This window comes from Amphiura filiformis, chromosome 17, assembly GCF_039555335.1.
Source record: "Amphiura filiformis chromosome 17, Afil_fr2py, whole genome shotgun sequence".
In the NCBI taxonomy this organism is placed as follows: Eukaryota; Metazoa; Echinodermata; class Ophiuroidea; order Amphilepidida; family Amphiuridae; genus Amphiura; species Amphiura filiformis.
Genome location: NC_092644.1, coordinates 102764 through 125258, shown reverse-complemented (window position 1 = coordinate 125258; position 22495 = coordinate 102764). Strand labels below are relative to the sequence as shown.

Below are 22495 nucleotides of genomic sequence, written 5' to 3'. Positions count from 1 at the left end.
AAATTCACAGCTGCATATAGCCATATCTTTGATAACATGGACAAGTATAGTGATGATGTACATTATACAAATGATGAGATATCCTCTAAATAGGCACAATTTCACGGCTTTACCAGACGCGTAATATGTTGCGAGTAAATTAAACGCCATTTTGTGCGTAGGAAGTTGCAATTAAAAAACTGCGATAATTTAAAATGACTGCAATTTGCAATGAAAAGCAAACCACCAAAAATTTCTCATTTGTAGATGTACACACATTGGTATGCATATAGCCTCTGGCATTGGCCAATTTGTCCTTGTACTATAAAAAGACCATGCACATTCTTCATATGAATCACTGGCCTATATTCACATAGCCATACATGTACCTGTGCAGATGTACACACACCCACACAAACAACTGTATTTTATCCAAGGTAATTGCAGACCCCTCCTACATACGGTACCCTATAACCCTAAACATGGGCCATAACACTAACCGTAATTCTAATCCTAACCCTAATCCTAACCCTAATCCTAATCCTAACCCTAACCTAACCCTAATCCCAACCTTAACCCTAACATACCCTTAACAGGCAAACCCTAATCCTATATCAACTTCCTAACCTTAGTCCAAATCCTAATCATATAGCCTTGGAAGGGGGTGCTCCTTTGGAATGGATAATAAATTGGACATTCAAAATCATACTTGTTACACAAAGTGAATTTAATTTCAAGTTTAAAATTAATCTGGACTTAGTAAAGTCCAAAATGAAAATCATCTCTGTTGTAATATGTAATCTGACAAGCAAAATGGATAGCAATTATCCATGCTGGTCAGCACTGGGATGGATAAGAGCTATCCATTATTTTCCCATTTCACTTGTATGCATGGATAACTGCTATCCAAGCCTTGGGCCAAACACATGTAAACTGAGAGGCAAAATGGATAGCAATTATCCATGCTGGTCACTCAGCACTATGGATAAGAGCTATCCAATGTCCATTTCACTAGGGCTATCCATGCATGCATTGGTCAAACATGGATAACTGCTATCCAAGCCTTGAGCTATACACCTTAGAACATTAAATTCTTTCAAATTGGACTTTATTTTATCCACTATATATTTCAAACTTCAAATAATTTTACTTTGTGTAGCAAATATGATTTTGAATTTCCAATTCATTATCCAAATAAATACAATGTTTTAGGACAGACTTGTTGCAGTCTAAAAAGTTTTTTTATTGAATTATCAGTATTGTAACATGGTAGACTTGGAACAAATCTTAATTAATTTTTATTCTAAGAAAAAAACATAGATAGCATTAAAATGAGCAGAAATTTGCATAATTTTGGCTAAATTTGGATTGGTAATGATTAGTAATATTAAATCCTACAATTGTATCACAGATGGCAGATATCAAAAATTGTTTAAATGATTTTAATTAGCATTTTTATAGAGAAAACTGGCATCATTTTCAGTGATGTGCGCCCTTATAATAATTTGATCATGCGATATCTGGCGATTTGCACGATGGTCGAATTCAGCACCTTTGAAGAGCTAGCGTTTGAACTTGAAAATCACTGTACTGTGAAAGCCGAATAGATTTCATGATGGAATTTGAATGTCTGTGATACTAGTGATGTGAGTAATTATGATTGTGTGCGTGTGGGGGGGGACATAGACCTGTATGTTCCGTAAGCTTATAGATTTCATGCACGTGAAAATGCAATGCTGTTGATAATGCACTTGTCAATAGAAACCCTGACCCTGTGATACTAGTGATGTGAGTAATTATGATTGTGTGTGTGTGCTGGGGGGTACATAGGCCTGTATATTCAGTATTTAAGCTTATAGATTTCATGCACGTTAAAATGCAAGGCTGTTGACAATGCACTTGTCAATTGAAACCCTGACCCTGTGATACTAGTGATGTGAGTAATTATGATTGTGGGGGGTGCATAGGCCCGTATGTTCAGTAGTTGAGCTTATAGATTTCATGCACGTGAAAATGAAGACTGTTGACAATGCACTTGTCAATTGAAACCCTGAGTCCCTGACCCACTCCAACCCCTGCCTGCAGTGCAGATCAGTACCCGGAACAAATAGCCGGGCAGTTTATTATAACAGACGGGCATTGACAAAAATTTGTCACTGTAGGGCCGGCCATGTGTTGTTTCCCGTCGGTCCGGGACTTGGCGGGGAGTTTTAACATTTTGAAATTTAGCCCTGAGTATAAGTCCCAGCCACCCATCCCCTGGTACCCTGGCCATAAGGGGGGGGGTGGGCTGAAATTCACAGCTGCATATAGCCATATCTTTGATAACATGGACAAGTATAGTGATGATGTACATTATACAAATGATGAGATATCCTCTAAATAGGCACAATTTCACGGCTTTACCAGACGCGTAATGTTGCGAGTAAATTAAACGCCATTTTGTGCGTAGGAAGTTGCAATTAAAAAAACTGCGATAATTTAAAATGACTGCAATTTGCAATGAAAAGCAAACCACCAAAATTTCTCATTTGTAGATGTACACACATTGGTATGCATATAGCCTCTGGCATTGGCCAATTTGTCCTTGTACTATAAAAAGACCATGCACATTCTTCATATGAATCACTGGCCTATATTCACATAGCCATACATGTACCTGTGCAGATGTACACACACCCACACAAACAACTGTATTTTATCCAAGGTAATTGCAGACCCCTCCTACATACGGTACCCTATAACCCTAAACATGGGCCATAACACTAACCGAAATTCTAATCCTAACCCTAATCCTAACCCTAATCCTAACCCTAACCTAACCCTAATCCCAACCTTAACCCTAACATACCCTTAACAGGCAAACCCTAATCCTATATCAACTTCCTAACCTTAGTCCAAATCCTAATCATATAGCCTTGGAAGGGGGGTGCTCCTTTTGGAATGGATAATAAATTGGACATTCAAAATCATACTTGTTACACAAAGTGAATTTAATTTCAAGTTTAAAATTAATCTGGACTTAGTAAAGTCCAAAATGAAAATCATCTCTGTTGTTCGCAATTGGTCAATATACCATGACGTAATTTAACCCCGGAAGCCGTTCGTCAGCTGGCTGCAGTGTACATGTATTACGGGGATTTCCCGGGAACTGTTTACAGTTATGTTTACGGGGATTTTATGTAAACAAACAAGGTGTTAAACATGAACAAAATAAAGTATAATTAAAATGCTGTGTGGCGATCCGAGTGACACTTTATGGATACAATTTGTATGGATTTACCGTGACCGGCGCGGCCGCCAGCTGAGGCACGATCGCGACAGTGCAGAGACAGGCAGTTTTGTGCTGATCTAAGAAAGCTTAAAAGTGACGTGACGTGAGTATATTTATATTTAATTAAATAATTAGGTGGCTGGCATTTTCTTCGGAAGGGGGTGGGTCCCAAATATACTGGGTGGGGGGTCATACAATTTTTGGACCAAAAATAGGGGGCTTATAATTTTTTAACACCCAAAATAGGGGGTTTGTAGAATTATTAAGGCCTAGGGCTGGCGACTAAAAATGTTCACGCGCTGCGCACGCATTCTTTAACTTCACAATCAAAATGTGCATACAATCTAGCTATATAATGCAAATTTTTTATGCACTTCACGCGCCTTCATTGCTCTTAGCCTTTGGCACACTCCGCACTTTAGTTCCGGCAATGAATGATTTGTCTTGAGTGCGTGTAGGTGGGCGGGGGGTGGGGTTGGTCATAAAAATTTTGACCCAAGATAAGGGGGTCGTTAAAAAATTTTGGCCACGATAGGGGGTCATAAAAAATTGACTCTGGTCACTGACATATTTGGGACCCCCCCCCTTCTGAAGAAAATGCCAGCCCCTTATACTAGGTGCTTTACATGAATTGAATCCTACAGTCTGAGGGCCGATGACACACATTCGATGGGTGTAAGGTGCTTGCATGGAAGGTCATTAGTTCAAATCATCCTCCACTGACCTCCAGACCAGCGCTCCAGAAGACATGCAAATGCATTTGCATGTCTTCTGGAGCATGTCTGAAGGATGATTTGAACGAATGACCTTCCGTGCAATAATTAGGGGCTGTGCAATAATTATGAGCCGGGGGAGGGTAAAATTTCCGAACGGCTAGCCAAAAATTGCTTGCCCCACCCTCTCTCAACCTGCCAAAATTCTTTGCCCCCCCCCCCCTTGCGCATGGCCGCATGCCAAATTTTTGGAATCCCAATTTACAAGATACATGTTGCGAGTGCAGCAAGCAGGAATATTTGCATATTAAAGCTTTTCCCGTACTGTTTTCCAAGCCTTTTTAGAGCGTTTTATCTAAAAGGCGCTACATGTGTCATTTTACCCTCCTCCAGGGCTCATAATTATTGCACAGCCCCTTATATGTACCGCAGGGTGGTGAATTGGGGGGGGGGGGCAAAGTTTTTTTGGTAGGCCAAAGGGAGGTTTGATTTTAAAATAGGTGACGAAAAAATAAAACCCTGTTCTATGGGGCTGACCTACTGAGATTTTTCCAAAATTGGGAAACAATTTAAGTTTACAAATGAATGCCACTGAGTAAACCAAATGTTGGGAGGGTAATTTTTAAAGTTTGACTAGCTATAAAAATGTACCTACAGTCCACCTGATCTGCAACTCTAGTATGTGACCAGTCACAGTGTATCATTTTCAATTTACCAAAAAAATTGTTTGAATATAAACAATAAAAATATTTTATTCTTTTTCTTTTAAAATTTACAGGTTGATGTGGTAAGCCGAGTGGTTGACCAAGCCTGGGAAACTTACAGAAGCCACCTGGAAGTCAGCAATATGAGGTTCCACATTCTGCGTTATTAGTTAACCAAATTTGCACCAACATCCCTCTGTGTACACTGGTGTGGCAGCAAGCACTCCATAAACAACTTTTAATTTAACACATTCCAATTTAGAAACTAAATTTATGCAGTGAACTGTGGCAACAAATGAATAAGGATTGATATTATGAAGCTTTGTTAGACTGGATAGACAGAAGCTGAGAATCATGTTTATTCAGTGATTCTCAAATCTCCAATGAGTTCACCACTGTGAACTCTTTAAATTACACCATAGTACCACTTTCAGTGCACCTTAATAGCATGTAATTGGTACAAAATTCACAGCGAAATCATCTGGCCATTGTTACATCTGTTCACAGCTCAACTTATTGTCAGAAAAATGCAAGTATTTTCATACCCTATGAAACTCCCTTCCACTAACTCATTGTGTGGCAATAGATGGCCTTGAGGTCTACATGAAATGTGTAATTTCCACCTCTTGATAGGAAATTTAGTTTCATCTAAAAAGGGTCAAGGTTCACTTGTTTCATTTAGACTTTAAATGTGTTTATGTGTTTCTGGTAACATAGGTCCTGGAAATTACTCTCAGTTGGTCAGCCAAATATTTTATAGTGAATTGTGACCACATGTACATGCTGTTGAGGTCTGTCAGGAACTAGTAAGGACATTGGTGAGAGATGAATGACTATAATCTGACTTATAAATGACCATGGTATATAAAACGTACATTTTATTCAACCTCTTCATGGTATCTGAAGATTTACTTTTCATACACTATTGAAAGAAACTATAATTATATTTGATATTAAACACAAGCACTGGTAATACTGTTGGTAATTACAGATGGCATTTAATAACAATCATGACTTTGTATTTCATGACTTTGTATGTGTAACAATGGAAAGAATAATAATTACAAGCATAATTATTTTAGTTTGTTTGAATTTGCTTCAGTGTTAATACCCGGGGAGCCACTCAGAATAAATGTGTTGTCATCATCGAGCAACAATCTGCAGGAAAGGGTACTCTTTTCATGCATCATCGCGGTCTGCAATTTAATATACAATCCTACAAATCTATGGGACAAAAATATTTTTGCAGGCAAAAATAAAAAACATGAAATATCATGGGTTTTATTTTTGCCTGCAAAAATGTTTTTGTCCCATAGGCTGTAAATGTTTGAAACTGTGAATACAAGAAACTGCAAGTTGAAGGGGTTGGAAAAAGAGATAGCCCGATAGCCATGCCCACCAAATTTTCCATTGGGCTATTGGGTTTTATCTCCATGTGGCCCGTCAGGCTATTTAAAAAATATTTAATTAATTAATTTAGTTATTTATTTTTTCGGTTTTGGAGTGTCCCTGGACCCTAGAGCTAAGGCCTTTAAAAATGGTTTGATTGGTGTAATCCGAGCGACCCTAAACTTAAACACCCTAAAAAATAATAATTTTTTTTTTTTTAAAGTTCCAAGGCCTTTATCATACGCAATTTACAGCTTAAAAAGCAGGTGCAAAAAAGAAGAAAAAAAAGGGAAAAAATGCTGACCGACCTACCCTAATTTTTCAAATGTCAATCAAACAATTTTTAGGCCTAAATGCTAGGATCATTCATGGTTGATATTTAAAAAAGAAGAAAAAATAATAGGCCCTGCAAATAGTTATATATAATGTGTTCATGTCATACTCTGGCCAATTTTGTGCCTATTTTTGCATTTTTCTCACACAATTATAGCGCATTGGTGACAAGTAAGATATTATAGGGGCAAGGACTAACAACTACTGCACTGAAAATTCGACAACTTAAGGCAAGTAGTTATTGATTTATTGATAAAATACTGGTTTTCCCTCATTTTTGACTGTAACTCCACAACTGCTGTCTGTGTTGAAATAAAATTTCCAGTGTAGTAGTTGTAGTCCTTGCCCCTATAATATACATATCTTACTTGTCACCAATGCACTATAATTTTTGAAAAAAATGCAAAAATAGGTACAAAATTGGGCAGGGGTGTAGTACCCCCTTAATGATTTCAAAATGGATACAAATTCAATGCATTTTGAAATCATTAATAGAGTATCTCATGAACACACTGAATTATAGCTTTGCAAAAACACTGGGGCCTTATTTTTCTGATCTTTTGTTTTAATCAATGAAGACTGATCCTAGCATTTAGCTCTAGTACAGGGACACTCCAAAACCAAAACAATAAAAAAAAACACTTCATACAGAACTGTACTCTCTGAACTTTAATTATTGTTCCTAGTTTGGTTCCTGAACCAAACCCTTGATTTTCAAAATTAAAAAGTAAGTGACAGATGCTTTACCACGTAACAACATACACCTTTTTAATTTCTTTGTAGCAAAATTAATTACGGTACTCAAAAATTAATTTTTCTGACTGCAGTTCTTTCAGAGGCCCTGTATTAAATCAAATTCCTGTGTCATAATCTTTGAGTGTTATACATTGTTTATGTAATTTGTAGAGTAATACAGGAGCCCTTTTAGTTTTGTTCTCCAGGAACACAATCATTTTGTGTTCTGTGTTTCTGCACGATTCATTTTCATACAGGCCAAACAAGTGTTTTTGTCTGATTTTTCTCAATTGCTGAATGCTGTAACTTTACATCTAATTGCTATTTGAGTAGTATGTGACAAATCAGTAGGCTGCATAATCCACTGAATAATCAACAATAATAGTTCTGTCTGTTGATTCAAAAATCGGTTGTTCGCTATTTATGTCCAAGGTGGCCATCACAAGGTCCAATTTCCAAATCATCATGCATGCTCCTGTAAGACAATAATAACAATTAAACATAATATATTAAATGGGTCTGATAAATGTCTGCATGGAGATTTATTCACCAATAAAGTGAGTGCCGAGACGTCTCATGCATGTTAACGTATCATTGAATCAGTGACATTATGGGGATTTAGTATTTTTTCTTTCAAATCAAAAGCAAATAAAAATAGCCATTTTAATGTGCTGCCATAGATTATGTTTTTCACATTTTCAAGCCTTTCTGTGATTGTTTAGGGTAATGTAGCCTCTTCCAGTTTTTTAGTTGCTTGTCTTATCTAGGCTTATTTATATTCCACCATTCTTAATTTCACCATTATACTCTATGGTGTTTTGCTGTTGGCATGATTCTAAAGGAAAAAATGAGTTGACATTAAGCATGTTTCTACTTACAAAGTAACAGGTCACTGTCTGTCAGAAACCCAAGATCGTGTTGCATCAAGCCATCTCCATTACTGTTGTTCAACAGATGTCATCTTGGTCAACTGCAAACCAAATACACAAATTAATGATTTAATAAATAGCAGTTTTTTCTCACAAATGATGTTTTCATCATAAAAAAAGTATATCCCCATTTACCAATTCCTCATGTTTGCTAAAAAATTGTGCCCTGAGCTGGCGCTCTAATTGGATATGGTATATTAACCGGCACTCAACTTGAGCTAGCTAAACCTGATTTATCTCTAGGCCTGCCCTCAACCGACATGGCAGAACTGTCTACCGATTGGATATCGATGTAAATAATATCGGCCAATATCTGATCCGATCAGATATCAGTTAAATTTTTTTTTTTAATTCAATTTAAAAAAAAAAATTCCAAAGTTTTCAGCGACTTTGAAAAACAACTGGACCTATTCTGAGGTGCTAAGATCAGCCAAAATTAATTTGAAAAAAAAATTGGAAACAATTACGATTTTCCATAAATAATAATTATGTAATAGATGAAGAGCTAAGAGGTACAAACATTTGTTGATAGTTTGCATATTGGATAACAAACTAATCTTTTCGTAATTTTTTCCCCAATTTTTTTCTTCAAATTAACTGTGCTAGCACCTCAGAATAGGTCCAGTGGTTCTTCAAAGTTGCAGAAAACTTTAAAAAAAAATAATTGAAATTTTTTTTGGACTGATATCCGATCAAATACCGATATCGAAAATATCTGGCCGACGGTACGATATCCGATTTAATGATCAGTTGATCCTATTTATCTCCAAACAAAAATGATACTGAGATAAAATTGTAACTAATTTTGAGTTAGATTCAGAATGCCAAAATCGGGGACTTCACATGTGAAAAAAAATCCCCACCATACTCCCATGGGACCAGGATTTGTACCATTCGAGAATCGAGACAGTAACGTTTGCTTACTACTTACTTGAGTACTCTAGCTTCAAATTTGCACACAATAGTTTTACATGTACAGCTTTGTACGCATTCGATGCTCGAGTCCATTTGCTATCATTATTTCAGTGGATCTGCCGATCAGCATTAACATTTAATATTTCTGCTGATTTTGATGCAAGTTAAAATTTGATTGAGTCAACTGTGTATTTTAAGGAAATGCTGCCTATTTTTGACAGTCTAATATTTAGTTGAAGTGCATGACTGCAATTTTAGCAACATTTTTGATACGATCTCCAGCAGTGATCGGCTGTGTTTACTTACAGCTTCCCTATATAGCCATTGATTTCTAAGTACTAGATTTTGATAGCTCAGGACTCGTCTTTAAATAGTGTGAAGCTATCTGTGACAAATTCGAAGCTAGACTTCTCGTACAAGCGTTCATGTGTATTGTGTAATTACACACACAATCAAACGTTTATAAATTAACACTGTATGAAGGCCGCAGTCACCTCGCACCACATCCCGAACCTGATGCACTGCTGCCTTGCAATGGTGCTATAAGTATAATATATGTTGCACTTGCAGTAAATCAAAGTTTGATGAGCGCGTACGTACCGTGATGTTGTAAAGTCTGAGCTAACAATGTGTTATGTACAGCACAAAGTTAATTTGTAAATTTCCACTGATTCCACATTGACAGCAGATCACCTCTGCAGACAACAATCAGACAAGTGTGTTCCAACAAATGACTGACTGAGCTGAGTAAATTTTGTGATGTACACTCTCGTCAAAGGTTTACTCATGTACTCCAAACGCCATGCCATCAGACAGAATCAGTATGTAGAGTATCATGCATGCATGCAATGGCTAGTATTATAATATATTTATAATATTCCAGTGTAATAGTACATGATGTATGTATGCCATGTACAAATGATGTAAACATTGTAATGTACAGGAGGATGTATGCAGAGATTGCAGGGATTTTAGACGGGACTCAATGGACTGGCCTGTCGAAAGTATCAATAAAATCAACAGAAATCAGTTCGTTAAGTACTTACTTTCTCGTCTTGAGATTTTCTTTCATGAAAAGGTGCTCAAAATTACCAAATAGATGTTGAAAATTCGTTCAATTTTCAATCAAATCTGCTCGCGTTGACAGATCGTGCTACGGTGCTGCGGCGAACGAAATCAATCAGCTGTTCAAAGGTCAAATCAAATTGATCAGGTCAACAGCCACTTCCGGCACCCGAAATACGGGGCACCAATCAGAAGAGTCGTTATATGTGCTCTTTTGCAGACTGTTTGTTAGGAGGATCGACGAGTGTCAGACCGACGCAAACTGGCTGTGTAGGAGACTATTATAGTGCCTGATGCTGGTTTCAGATTGTCATGCCGCTTGCCGCAGTCACCAAGCGGTACGCGGCTTTGCGACAGCGGCTCGAGTCTGAAACCAATGTTGCCGTTATGTTCTCATTGGCCAAATAGCGTGCAGTGCCATACACGCCACAAGCGTAACATTTGACGTAAAGCAACTCCTTGTGATTTGCCGCTTTCGAAAAGAGCGGCAAGGTGATCGTTGGTTGTTGCTTGGTCACGTCACCACTGGCGTTTCTGATGAGAGTGCGCAGTGACACAAATATCACCATTGAACGGCAAAAGCGGCAGGCGGCATGACACTATCAAACCAGCATACGGTTCTGTGCGGTTTACCAGAAGTTGTTCCATTATGCTGCACGTGAGCGTACAATAGGACTATGTGTGGATGAGAGGTAAGTGGATGACGGGGTGTTTGTGGGTGGGAGGGTGGGTGTGTGGCGGATGGAGTTAAAGAAATTTGCCCGCTATGCACCACATTTTTTATATATACATATTTAGGTATAAGATAGATAGGATAAACATACATGCATAACATTCATTTTGCATCAACAAGATAAAAGCGCTAATAAAAAGCAACAACTCAAGAATGTAGATGCTCGAGAGAACTGACCACCTGAGGTGAACACCAACTTTCCATTTAGAAAAAAATTATACAAACGTAGAAAAAAAATCATAATAATAAAAATACATTATCTTTTATATCCATTCGTGTACGGGAAAATAAGCATGCATAATCTTGTACGAGATAATAACCTTTATAACTTAGATTTATAGAATTAAACATATTTAAAATTATATTTTCCTTTAAGATCTGGTTCTAGTTTTATAATATATTTAAGAGAGTATTATAGTTACCTGTGTTTGGTACAGAGTATTTTGTCTGACAAGGAACGAATCAAATGCTGTTGGGAGTTGGTGGTTGGAGCACTTATACATAAATGTACTGATTTCTACTTCGTTGATGTCATGTAATTTTAAACAAGGGAGCTGAATGACTTCTATAATCAATAATGAAGATTATTCTGAGGGCTCTCTCGTTTGCAATCTAGGAGTATTTTCAAATACACTTGTTGGCAACATTACCCATAGCAAATATACAGTTATATGTGGAAGAATTAAAGTGCAATATATAGAATACACTATTTTTCCCTGATAAATTGTTTGAGTTTATAAAAAAATCACCATGCGTCTTGCTATGGTTTCGAAGACATTATTTCTATGCTTCTTTCATGTTAGATTCTCGTCGATCAATACTCGTAAGAATAAGAAGTTATTATCAAGGATTATATTAAATTTATTAGTGGAACTAACATTAACACAGTTTATTATTGGTATGTACCTACAGCGGCATTCGCCATCGGGCCAAAGTGTTTTTAAAATGCGTAAAAACAACTTGGTTTTAATGCTAATTATTGCATTTTCTAGGGAAGTCCGATATCTTTATAAAATAGCCGAGTGGGCGGGTTTTCGCCGAAATATTTTGTGTGTAAAAACTGAAGCATCCTATGTATAAAGAAATATATGAATATTAACTGCACAACATGTAGAACGATTCGTGATACCCAATTGTGGTACAGTTGGTGTTGTTTAGGAATGGGAGAACTTTATTTCAATTTTATATAGGCCTACGTCTAAATATTTTTTGAATTTAGTGAAAATAAACTCTCAAAAAATGTTGTAAAATCTATGTAATTTTTACATAGAACCCCGATCAAGATTACTGTATCGTTTTTATGGTAATCTAATCTTCCATTTTCTAAAAACATCTTGGGGTTCTATGAGAAAATCTTGAATAAACTGGGGAGAACCCAACGTCTATACCCCTGGGACTACAAGCCTACAAGAAAATGGCAGACTCCCTATAAATTGCACGGACCGATATACGATGCAGTCAAAATCGATATTTATCATATTATGTATACACGTATTGTTCAATATGTTCAACTTACTGGATATTTTGTAATTCACTCCACTTCAAAATTGCGATTAGATGTGTCTTGGACAAACATTAAAATTGGGTATCGCTATAAAATGTGTCATAAAAACAAAACGGTAAATGCCAATTCCTTGAGTTTTTCACACATGATTTCTAATGGATATGTTATTTATAAAATGTTTTAAAACCAAAAAGGTTCAACTTGGTTCTCAAATAAAAATGGATTCTTTTCTCTATTGCACTTTTTTTTTACCCACCCTGTACTTTAATTAATTAATTTCATTATTTTTTTTCGGAATTGAAAAAGACACATTGTTTTTCTTTTATTTAAATAACTACGAAACCACTCGAGGACAATTCCTCTAATAGTATTCTAATAAATGCAAGAGTATTTTATAATCAACGGTGTCAAACGCTTTATATAAATCTAGGAAGGCTCTAAGTTTTGGTTCGTTGCTTTCCAACTAGTTACTAATCGTAACTATTAAGTCTAAAAGTGTCATACATTTGGAGTGGTTTGATCTGAATACGAATTGCTTATTGTTCAATAATATTGAGTTTATTGATATATTTAACACTTCTGCCTGTCAGTAACCTTTCTAGTATTTTTAAAAAATATGGTAAGACCGATACCCCTATCAAAATTGTGTACACAGTTTGACTATTGACAGGTGTAAAGAGTGGTACCGTAAAAACTCGATAGTTAGCACATCTGTTTACTATCTAGCTCTTTTGAAAATTGTACCAAAGTCCGGCGCTTTACCAACCGAGCTAATGGGGTTAAGACACACACTTGCAGATGTATATACTACCACTTTTGATCCCTGTCACCCATTAACCCTAACAGTTATATTTTAACATTTTTAAAGTTTAAATGACATTTAACAATTGGAATGGATATGTTAGTAACTCTATCTTATTTTCTAACTATTTTCAAAATCATTTTGTCCCCTAAAAATTCTCCAATGCAACGTTTTAAAATAGCTGCCATTGGATTTAGCGCCTTTTGGAACAAAAAATATTATTTTCTTTTATATTTATTGTTTTTGTCTTCGCCCGGGGGAGGTTAAAGAGATTTGCAATTATTTTTTAAGCTATCCAAAGAATTGTTAGAACTATTCTAGTGGTCCAATGTTATTAGATTGGCAAGGTTACTGCTACTCTTAGGACTATCTACAATTGAATTTTACATAAAGCAGCCGTTGGATTTAGCGCCTTTTTGAAACAAACTCTTCATATATAGCGTGGTTTTTACCTCTGTATCAATATCCTATACACAGTATTGATAGGTGACCGGTGTAAAAAGTGGTAATATAATTTATATAGAGATTATTAAAAAACATATCCAATATTATCATGATCAGCACTTTTAGTTTGATTAAATTTATCAATAATTTTTATAATTCTAATTTCAAAAACTAGCTTCATATACATACTGCTGGATATTGGATATTGCTGATGACATCGTCATTCAGTCAGAATAAATAAACAAACTCATGAACTACCTGAGAGGGTAAATAAAACCAGTTGGAAGTGGCGACTTACAAAAAGAATGCCACCAATACGAAGTATCATATCTTTTAACCAGACAATGCAGCAGGTTAACATCAGCACACATAATAGCACAAAGCTAGATGAGGTGAAAGACTTCAAATATATCAGAGAATGGATGGCTATAGCACAACACATGACGTTGTCACTACAACGGTGAATAATAGCAAACAGAAGATATTCTTATACCTAAAAAACCAGTGTGATTATTTTCAAATTGATTAAAATGTAAAACTAATTACTTACGGTGTCCATTCGCAGTTTATTCTTAGCACAAATTAGAATATATCGTATTATTTGAAATATATTAAAATATACTGCACTCAGCATATTTATTCAGTTTTTGGACAAATAATTAAATGCGTATGGCTACAACCGCACTCTAAAAGTAGCCTATAGTATTGAGACTTGTAGACCTACAAGGGCTGCGTCAGTTACCGGATTCGTCTTCCATAGGTGTGAGGCTGAATTAGACAACGCACATGCAGCTTTGCTATGAATGATTAAAACCCGGTCGTATGTTCTCTTTGGTATTGATATGTTGAGAATAATCATTGCAGGTAAGCTCTTTATCTGTTTTGCCTCCACTCTAAAAGCAGTCTTCAGTTTTATTGAGTTTTATTTTTATTTTTGTTCTGAGATCATTGACGATAAGCATGAGAGTTCATTTTACGTGGAACAAACATGATGTACCATATTGGTAAAAATTGCCCCAACTCGGGCGACTAAGTAAAAAAGGCCATAGCGTTTGAACCTGAACTAGGAACGACACCAAGTAACGCTTTTTTCTGTTAGTCAAGGTATTACTAATTCTACTGCTTGTCATATTTATGCCATGGTCACTTTATTTTTTTAAAGAAAAACAAAATGCAATTGCTAAATCACGAACTTTTTTCTGTTAGTCAGGGTATTACTGATTCTACTGCTTATCATATTTATGTCATGGCCACTTTAATTTTTCCCTGAAGAGCAAAATGCAATTGCTAAATCACGAAAGTCGATTTTACGCAATGCAGACTTGATATGTGCGAAAATGTTAAAAGTTGCCCAACTCGTTTTCTGGACGATTTAGTCAATAGGGCATATCGTTTGAGCCCGAACTATTAAAGAAACCAAGTAAAGTTAGCTAAGATGTTACTGATTCCACTGCATGTAAAATTGTTGCCATGATCTTGTGTATATTTTTCTGAGAAGCGAAATTGCAATTGTATCATTTTTATTGTTACAGTCTGTAGATGCTTATATTTTGTGCAAGGCCATTCATACCACCTATACTGCACGATGCTTTCTATCAACATTTAAGCATACTAATGTGTGAATCAAATACTGTAGAATACTTTTTGCAACTTTGCGACGTTGCGTCTGGAACCACCTGACTTCATCTGGCAACTGACCCGGTGGACTGGTCACTTGATATACGGCTAGTCAATTTAAAAACGAGGAAGTCGTTATTCATGATCAGGCGGGACAATGGCATAGGAGATCACGAAATCCTCCTTTAAGTATAAACTGGCAGTATAGTAAATGAACGCGTTGTCAATGCGAGGTGAACAAATGCGTTGTGAATGAATGCGTTGTGCGTATTCAGAATGAGAAAATATAAACAAAGTTGAATTGTTCGTTGTTGTGTTAATTTATTTTCTGTGTAGATTAGTATTCAATTTCTTCACATCTGCAGCTATGAAGGAGCAGTTATTGCTGTGTGTATTTGCGCTTCTTCATCTAAACTTTAAAACCGAAGGTAAAGTATCTTTTACAAGTCTTTTGTACAGTACAATTCTCTCGATTCACAAATCCATGCGCTGACAGCGGTTGCTCTTTTTGACCAGTCCAGTTTTTGTCTTCCAGAGTCGACTTCGCCGTTCTAGCCACCATTGGAATTTTTACGCGAGTGTGATAATAATACGGTTGAAAACAGCTCCAAGAAGGATTCCGTGTGATCAATAGAGAGAAATTGGATATGTGGCCTACAATCCCGGGCATAATTGCCCCCATTCCCCCGATCAATGTTGTTAGTTGTGTTTTTTTTGGTCGTGCACCCCTAGAAACATCCAACATTGATTGGTGGGGCAGGGGGAGGGTTGTAATAGTAGGAAATGGTTCAGACTTTACACCAAAGAAAGCGAAATTTTAATATGTCAAGTATAACAGAAATACGGTTTCAAACAGTCCTACTTTGACACAAGTGTTCGAACTATTTATGTCCGGGATTGTAGCTTTATTGTGCATTTGCGTAAACACCATGACATATGTTCCTGCGTTGTATTCGCATTGTTTTCGCACCTGGTTTTAAGAGTAGAAGTTTATATGGTATTTGTGTGTGTCCAGGCATCAGGTGACCAATGAACGAACTAATGATAATGAAATTTGGCAACTTATGTCCAAATGTTGACAATAAATCGGCACAATATTACAATTTTTCTGATATTATTATTATTATTATGCGTTTATAGCAATGTGTACGTGTAACAACGGAGGAACTTGCGTTGATGATAATTCTTGTACTTGCACACCATGCTACATGGGGCCTACGTGCGAATTGGGTAAATGTTTAAAATTATTTAAATTGGTTGTTTAACATATTAGTTAAAAGTGGATTAAGTTTCATGTTTATTACATCCCATAACGATCCTAGTTGTGAGACGACTTTGGGGTCTTTATGATGACTTTAGTGTCAAAACTCTTCTCGGTTGACAGCATAGCAGATTCAAATTCCAATCTTGAACTTATGAAATGGGAACTAGTACGACGCTGTACGACGGAAGGATACAGATATTGACTGCACATGGAGACAATGGTGCAAAATACCTACCCAAAGTGACTGGGGACCATAAGCCTACCATTTAAAATAGTAGGTCCATGATCTCCAGTCAACGAGGATTTGTATTTTGAACAATGTCATGAATAATGAGTAGTCTGATGATTTTGTTTTATATAACACACTGCAGTTACTCTCCGTTTTCCTATACACAATACACAGTGCTCTTATCATTGACGCGTAACATCTACAAATAATGTATGTTAGAAGTATGGGTAATTGCCTAGTTAACGTCGCTGTGTGAAAAATAACCGGCCAATATTAAAAGTACTCTTCTAAAATTCTAGAAAACGTATAGTTTGTAACATGTCCTAAATTTTTAGCTAATTTAGATCTTTGAAAATATTCGCACTTTGGTGTTTTAGTGTATGTTATAGGTAATAGTACATTGCCTAGTTAACGTCACTGTGTGAAAAATAACCGGCCAATATTTAGAGTACTCTTCTGAAATTCTAGAAAATATAGTTTTGTAACATGTCCTAAATTTGTTGCTCAGTAATTTAAGTGTTTGGAAATATTCGCACTTTGGTGTTTTAGGAAGGATATGTAAACGACAGATAACACCAAAAAATATGAAGAAATTACTTCCAAACCGTGTTACGGCCCACAGTCATTATGTTTCTCATTTTCAAGAATGTGGTTAACAATATGCACAGTATTGTCTCATTTCGTGAACAAAGGCCACTCAGTAATTGTTACCTCGCGTTTGCTTTATAATCGTTCACCCAACTGAAACTATAATACCAGCTCATTGCTCATTGCACAGGTAAATCAGAAACATGTGTGTGTGGATTTAACCAGAGAAGATCTGATGTAACATAGTTGAGCTGTTTTCAATGAGTGTTATATTGGTTTAATAGCTTTTAATGGGGTTTAAGTCCTGCAAAGGTCGTGGTGAATTCTACTGTAGACATATCTGCATCATGACACATATAATATTTCATAATCCTGTTAGGCCAATCAAATTAAGAAAAATCAGGGCTTAACCCACCACTAATTGCAACAGAAACTATTTAATCACCATTCTTTTCAGAAAAGTATTAAAGAAAATATCAAAAGTCCCCAAAAATCCAAGTAGTGGAACAGTACCTAATTTGCATAAATCTAAAATGGCCGCTTGTGCAGGGGTGAAATTTCAAATTTAGACCGTACAGCACGAATGAGCCGTAAATGTCCTCAATTGTATTCTGAGCTACAGCGTACAATGGCCATGAAGGTCATATTCATAGGCATTTCAATTTGGTGCTACGTGTATCTCATTAAATGAGGTACACGTATAGCACCAAATTGAGGTACCTATGAATACGACCTTCATGCCCATTTTACACTGTAACTCAGAATACAATTGAGGACATTTACGGCTCATTCGTGCTGTACGGTCACATTTGGTCAAATCTTTTTAAAAACCATACCAATGTCTTATTCTCATCATAAGGATACCAATTCTCCAACATACAGTTCTTGAGTTATAGGCAAAAAGATCAAATGTCAAGTGTTGGGTTCTCAGTCGTTTGCAATGGAAATATGCTCCAGTTTTAAGCTTCTCAAATTGTTCCTTTGGCAAAACTAAATCAAAATGAGAAAAGTTTCATTGTTTTGGATGTTTTATTACATAGGTAACATCACAAAATAGGTCAAGGTCAATACGGCTCTATTCAATTTGATCTTCTTTGCCATGTTACCAGGGTAACAAAACACCTGAGATATGGCAAACTATTTTTTATTTTTATTAAATGCTTTTGCAAGCGGAACAATATGGGACCATTTTTAACAAAATCGGAGAATATTTCATTTTTGCCCCCTTGTAGGGTTCAAATTTTGACATTTGACCTTTCCCCTATAACTAGAAATGTGAATCGGAGATATGTCAAACTATACTTTTTCTGAATCCTTATAACGAGATAAATACATTTGTATGGTTTTTAGCAATATTTGACCAAATTTGAAATTTCACCCCTCCACTACTTGGATTTTGGGGGACTTTTGATATGTTTTTGTCTTATCTTTTGGGAGATGGATGCATGTCAAATGGATTCTGTTGCAATTAGTGGTGGGCGATTTTTTAATTTGATTGGCCTATGTCCAATTATGAAGATTATTAGTCCGGTATATACGGGAATTTATTGATGACCCCCACAGGACTCTACCAAACTTTTTAGCTTCCTTTTATGGCCCTATAACACATTCAAGATGTTAACAAAAATAATTCCCGGCACTCCGGCCATAATCTAGGTTAAAGGTCAACACAGTGGTCAAATTTTAAAGTTGCTCAAATCTGGTAAACAAATTATTCCTCTCGTTGCAAGGATTCAGAAAAAGTAATTGTTGACCTACCTGCGACGTAATGTTCATGAGTTATAAGCAAAAAGGTCAAAACTTGGTCAATATGTTGACCTTTACCCTTGAATATGGCCGAAGTGCCGGGAATTATTATTTTTTCTTATGTATCTTGGCTTGATATAAAACATGCAGCACGTAAATTACGCCGCACTTATAGGACGTTGTCTCCGCACATTCCTGTGTGTGCTTTTTATCATCACTTTTCCTGAATTAAATCTAGACGGGAAACAATTTCGCCAAATTTAACTACAACGTCTTTAAAGGAGAGTGGTGTGTCGTTTTTATCATCACTTTTATCATCACCATGATCACTTTAAATCTTTAAATGTATTGACTAATGCAACTTGAACTTATAAACATAAAAGATCTCTTTTCTCCAAAGGAGGGTGGAATAAGCCTAGAGAATAAGTTCTTTACTGTATTTTATTTGTTTAGTTAAGTCTGGGAGAAGTCTCCCACTTGGATTAGCAGATGGGCGGATACAGGATGGCCAAATAACTGCATCAAGTTACACCCACAATAATTTTCCTCAGAACTGTAGACTCGGCAGGGTTACTTGGAACTATGTACCTTATTGGGAAGCTAGGCAGACAAATACAGATCAGTGGATACAGATAGACTTTGGTTTTGATGTAATTGTTACTGGGTTTAAAACACAAATCAGTAAACGCCATCAAGTGTATTTTGGATCAGATGAAGGTTCCCTTGAACCGATCATGGAAAATAACTCAATCAAGGTAAACCATACCTCAATAATATTGTTAGACAAGTGTCAAATATTAGAGAGATTGCTAAATGAAAAATACTTCCACGGCCGGCAACAGCAAAAATATCAATTGAATCTCTTGCTCAGATTTACCTCCACGCCTCGTCTATGTCTTGTCGCTTAAAATCGGGACATGTGTATCAACGGGTGATCAAGAGAAGGGCATGTGTAAGCGACTGCATCCCCGGACTGCATTAAATGTTCCCACAGTTATGCCCCCACATTCTATTTAAAGGCAAATATGTCAAAAGTAAAACAAGCAGTCTGCACCTGTACTGATTTAAGATGATATCATTTGTTGTAACTGGTTAATGAAACGGCGATCTAAACCCCGAGGAAGTAACGTAATCAAAAGTTGCACTTTTATGTTTGGTTTAAAGCATAGCGATAGTTGATGTTCGAGACCGTTTTATTTACATATAATAAGGCATGTAATGAAGCAAACTGCAACTTTGAAATTGGCATCTTCCTTGGCTTTTTACGTCATCGTTTTTTAACAAATGAGATCTTAAATCCGAACTAAAAGATGCCGAGATGCCGATACTGTCTGCTGGTTCTAAAAATGACATATCTGTCTTTGTTTAGGAAATACAGGGGTAAAAATAACTCATGCCTTAATTGTTTTGTGCTATGTACATTCGGTCATGATTTTAACTGGCGTGTGCCTCATTCAAAATAGCATAATCTTTCCATCAATATGCTTGTCGTTCGATACTTTTTACAGCATAGGAGGTGTTACCATGGTTACCTTCATAGCTAAAGTTTACACACACTATGAACCATAATAGTAGGGATGACCAATGAACCATCAACTTGATTAGAACACTCCCATAGACATGCAGGGAGCTCAACTGTGCACTTGCACAGACATTTCTAAATTGAGCTCATTCTTTTATTTTTCATAATTTGTCTGTAAAAATTGGGGATGTTAATGCCAATTATGTTTTGTAACTATCTTGCAAATTACAACAACATAACTTATTTCATTTTCCTGTAAGTGCGAGTCAAAATTGGTCCATCGCCACAGTGCGCTTAATTGCCAGTGGCTGAGTTCAGCACTGCTCAAGAATGGCACAAAATATTCATGTCAATAAGATCAGGTGAACAACGTGGCCTACTGAGCTGTAATTTGACAGAGTTGCCAGTAATACCTCTATCATACCCTCTGTAAAAAGGTTAAAAAATTGAACAAGTAGATCTCGAGTTACAAATTAAATCACCAGCTTCCCTTTAGAATTTCCATACTCCTTTCGAATCATGCTAAGAAGACACCTTTCTGAACATAAATGTGACGTTTCGTGCTCATTTGATGTATTGTTCACCTGATTTCAACCCTAAACGTTTTCTTATATTTAGGCCTATACCATCTAGAACTTGCTGCTGGCTATACCTTGTTTAGAACTTTCAAAAGAAGTACCTGAATGTGCAACCATAACTGTTTCAAAATAGCCCGCGAAAGTCATGCAGCTAACTTCGAGGTCATGCATTGAATTGTATTGAATAAGGAATACTACGGGAACCAGCACCTTTTGTTAGAAGTCACACATGAGCATCAATAGAGGTTATCCACTTCACTCATCATGATGATGAGTGAAGTGGATAACCTCTATTGTTGTGAATGAGTCAATGACCTTCAATGACACTTAGGATTTTCTTTGCATACACCTACTAATTGGTCATATTAAACCCAATAACATTGACATTTTTGGTTGTGAAAAAAAAAGTTCACCTGTACTTAGTGCAATTTTGATTTTGTGCCATATCGGCCATCTTGGATGATTTTTGCCAAATGTTCTCTAAATGCATGATTTCAATGCCTCGGTTTGAAAAAATATTTATGCCATTGACTAGTAAAGTGCCATTTCATAAGAAACCCCTTTGGTACTTTCATTATGTTGTTTCATGTTTGCATATATGTTAAAATAAAGAAATATATAAAGGTAAATATATGCTTATGCCAATTTTGCTCCCAATTGCTATTTTTGGACCTTGTCATTTCATTTCGTTCCAATGACCGGTCAGAATGGGAAACTTTGAAAATTCATAATTCGAAAAGTTTTTGACCGATTTTGACCATTTAACCACCAAAATACTTCTATTGATGAGTTCCATCCAGAAAACGATCTTTTGTAGCAATAGGGGCAACATGAAATTTTGATGGTTATCCCTAATAATAGCCTCAAGTATTACTATTCAACAATCATAGCACAACATCTCATCTCAAGGTGTGGAGTATGAGGTTATTGTACTCAACACATGCAAAGGTCATTCTTGGAGTGTAGGGGGCACTTTGGGGTTACGGAACTGTGTACTAAAGATTGTCATGTTAAAGATCCTAGTGACAGCAGGTTTATGCTGCCAAGCGACTTGGTACATAAGGCAAAAAGTAATAAGCGGTTCGCGAATGTTTCATAATTATTGAGTTTGTGGTAAAATTGTTATTTTGCTTGAATAATTGCGTGACAATAAGCTTAAGGGGTGTGGTATGAACCTTTGGACAGTATTTATTGTGGGACATTAGAGCACATCAGACATATCGAATTGCATTCTGAATACGAAGAATGTCCTTCTGATATCAAATAATTTAGATTTTTGAAATTCGCAATGTAATACACATTTGATGGCAAATGATTAAAAATTGATATTTTTGATATTTAACAGTACTCGAAGTAAACTTTATAAATCTGATAATAGGTACTTAAAGTGTATGTAGGTGGGATGAAAAGCCGACGATCAATTGAAAATGTT

The 22495-nt window shown here is 36.3% G+C and overlaps 2 long non-coding RNA genes across 2 annotated transcripts; one reads left to right on the top strand and one right to left on the bottom strand.

The window, feature by feature from the left end:
* Nucleotides 1–3060: 3060 nt before the first annotated feature.
* LOC140136754 (uncharacterized) lies at nucleotides 3061–5906 on the top strand. The gene is made up of 2 exons (XR_011856757.1): nucleotides 3061–3351; nucleotides 4745–5906. It is a non-coding gene; the product is annotated as an uncharacterized lncRNA (long non-coding RNA).
* Nucleotides 5907–6472: 566 nt separating this feature from the next.
* LOC140136753 (uncharacterized) lies at nucleotides 6473–10221 on the bottom strand. The gene is made up of 3 exons (XR_011856756.1): nucleotides 10018–10221; nucleotides 8006–8097; nucleotides 6473–7602 (listed from the first exon to the last, which is right to left on the bottom strand). It is a non-coding gene; the product is annotated as an uncharacterized lncRNA (long non-coding RNA).
* Nucleotides 10222–22495: the final 12274 nt, after the last annotated feature.